This window comes from Poecilia reticulata, linkage group LG2 (genome assembly GCF_000633615.1).
Source record: "Poecilia reticulata strain Guanapo linkage group LG2, Guppy_female_1.0+MT, whole genome shotgun sequence".
NCBI lineage: Eukaryota > Metazoa > Chordata > Actinopteri > Cyprinodontiformes > Poeciliidae > Poecilia > Poecilia reticulata.
The window spans coordinates 7,540,572-7,542,448 of record NC_024332.1 but is presented as its reverse complement, the minus strand read 5'-3'; the positions used below and the strand labels follow the sequence as shown (position 1 = coordinate 7,542,448).

The 1,877-nt window shown below is 36.8% G+C and overlaps 1 protein-coding gene across 11 annotated transcripts in view; it reads left to right on the top strand.

Moving 5' to 3' along the window:
• The first annotated feature begins 744 nt into the window (after positions 1-744).
• The window catches only part of LOC103473821 (type I inositol 3,4-bisphosphate 4-phosphatase-like), a 32,843-nt gene continuing 31,710 nt past the window's right edge, over positions 745-1,877 (top strand). For all 11 annotated transcript variants that reach the window (XM_008424440.2, XM_008424450.2, XM_008424421.2 and 8 more), the window contains exon 1: positions 745-887. The gene's annotated coding sequence lies outside the window, so the exon portion shown is untranslated. The remainder of the gene's footprint in view (positions 888-1,877) is intronic.

Here is a 1,877-nt window from a genome sequence, read left to right as displayed (position 1 = left end):
TCAAAGTCTATACAGATTTGAGATAGGATGCCATGATCTTAAACAGACTTTCAATCCCTGGGAACTCTAGTATTAAAGCAATTTTACGTAGAAGAATGGAAAATTCCTCTAAAGGAGTGTACAGAGTTATTGCTGGTGTTACAAAGTGGCAGTCTTGTTCCCAGATATTGAATGTTTTACTTTATCAACATTTTGATTTGGATTTCCTTCCTAATAAGTAAAATCATTATTTGAAAACAGTTTATTGTGTGAAGTTATGTTTCCTTTGTCTGAAACATAACTAAATTTAAATTTTTAGTCAAATTCAAAACTGAAAAGTGGGTGAATACTGCTCAAAATACATGTGCATTTACGAAGAATAGTTTGTATAGATGATTTCTTCTGTCATTTGTTTGACTGTTTTCCTATGTTGAAATACTAAAATAGATAAATTATTACTACAAAACTAGCCTTCTATAATGAATAGTTAAATGACCAAATGTCGCAAGATAATGACAAAATATATGCACTTTCATTTTCACATGTCATGTTTACTCTTTTATCCCCTTGTCTTAAAGCATTTAAAAATTATTAACCAGACTTCTCTAAATCAAAATATCTAAAACACACAGTATTTTTTATAAGCCTCAAAAATACAAAATTTTGTTTTATTTTATTTTATTTTTATTTTTATCCAGAAAAACTGAACGCGCTGCGTAAGATACGCAATGACGTCTGGCTGTTCTTGACACAAGGGGCGTGGCTAAAGGCAGTCACTGCTGCGGCTTGGTTGACGTGCAGAAGGAGACAGAAACTGTGCTGCAGTTTACGGACACCCACTTTCAGACGGTTCTCGTGTTTTCCTGGCGCTAAACGGTCTTTTTTATGCAGACAACGGAACCAAACTGGTATGTAGCTGCTACATGTATGTTTTTTTAAACTGAAGTTGTGGAATAGCGGTTTTTTTTAAATCGTCTGTGGGAAGCGAACTACCACGGCTTTACTGTTTATAACGCTGGGGATAAGTTCTTAAACGGAAGGAGTTAATTTCTGCCTATTTGTATTCTTTTGGCGTAAACTCTGCATATGTCTATCTACTAAAAGTTAATAATACACCCGGTTAGCAATATGCGCAGTATGACTAAGAAGCCGGAATTTTGTTTGAATATGGCAGAGGACTACTAACCTTCTTTAGGGGGAGGAAGTCTTTTGAATTTAAGTGATTTATTTCTGAGCTGCGTAGTTATGTAACTTTATTAAGAAACGATGTATTTTCAAGGCTGTGTTTGGAAATGAGTCATATTTTCGGCGGTATCATTGCAGGGTATGCTTTTTGCATTGCATCTTAGCATCTAATGAGATGTAATGGAAACCTGCTTAGAACGCGCAGTGACAGTCAGCCCTGTGTGGATGCTGACTGGCTGGGGAATGGAAACACGTGTTCCTGACAGCTCACTGTAGTCCTGCTGCTTTTTAGTTTCACTCCGAAGGAGTCAAGGTCAGTGGTGTGGAGGAGATGAGGATACTCCTCGGCTTCAAAACGAGGCCTTTTACCGCGACTGGGATGAGTTTAGGTGGTTCGAGAATGTCGAGCCAGTGTCGAAAAGCATATGATATGTGTTCCCCGAGTGTTTTCTGTTTTCCATTTTTTGGGGTTTAACAACCTGATTTACTTGAAGCGAACTGCTGAGAACAAGAGCACCACGAAAGCCAACTTTTCTGTAGCTTCATTAAAAAAATGAAATGTTTAGGTTGAATTTTAGTATTTTAGGGATTTTAGGGATCTTAGTATTTTAGATGAAAAGTATAGAATTTGCTGTCCAGGTCTGGATAAGTATGGACTAAAAAAAGGCGTATATAAAATGTTTGGGTTGTCAGGCTTTTCTCCATTTTCTGTT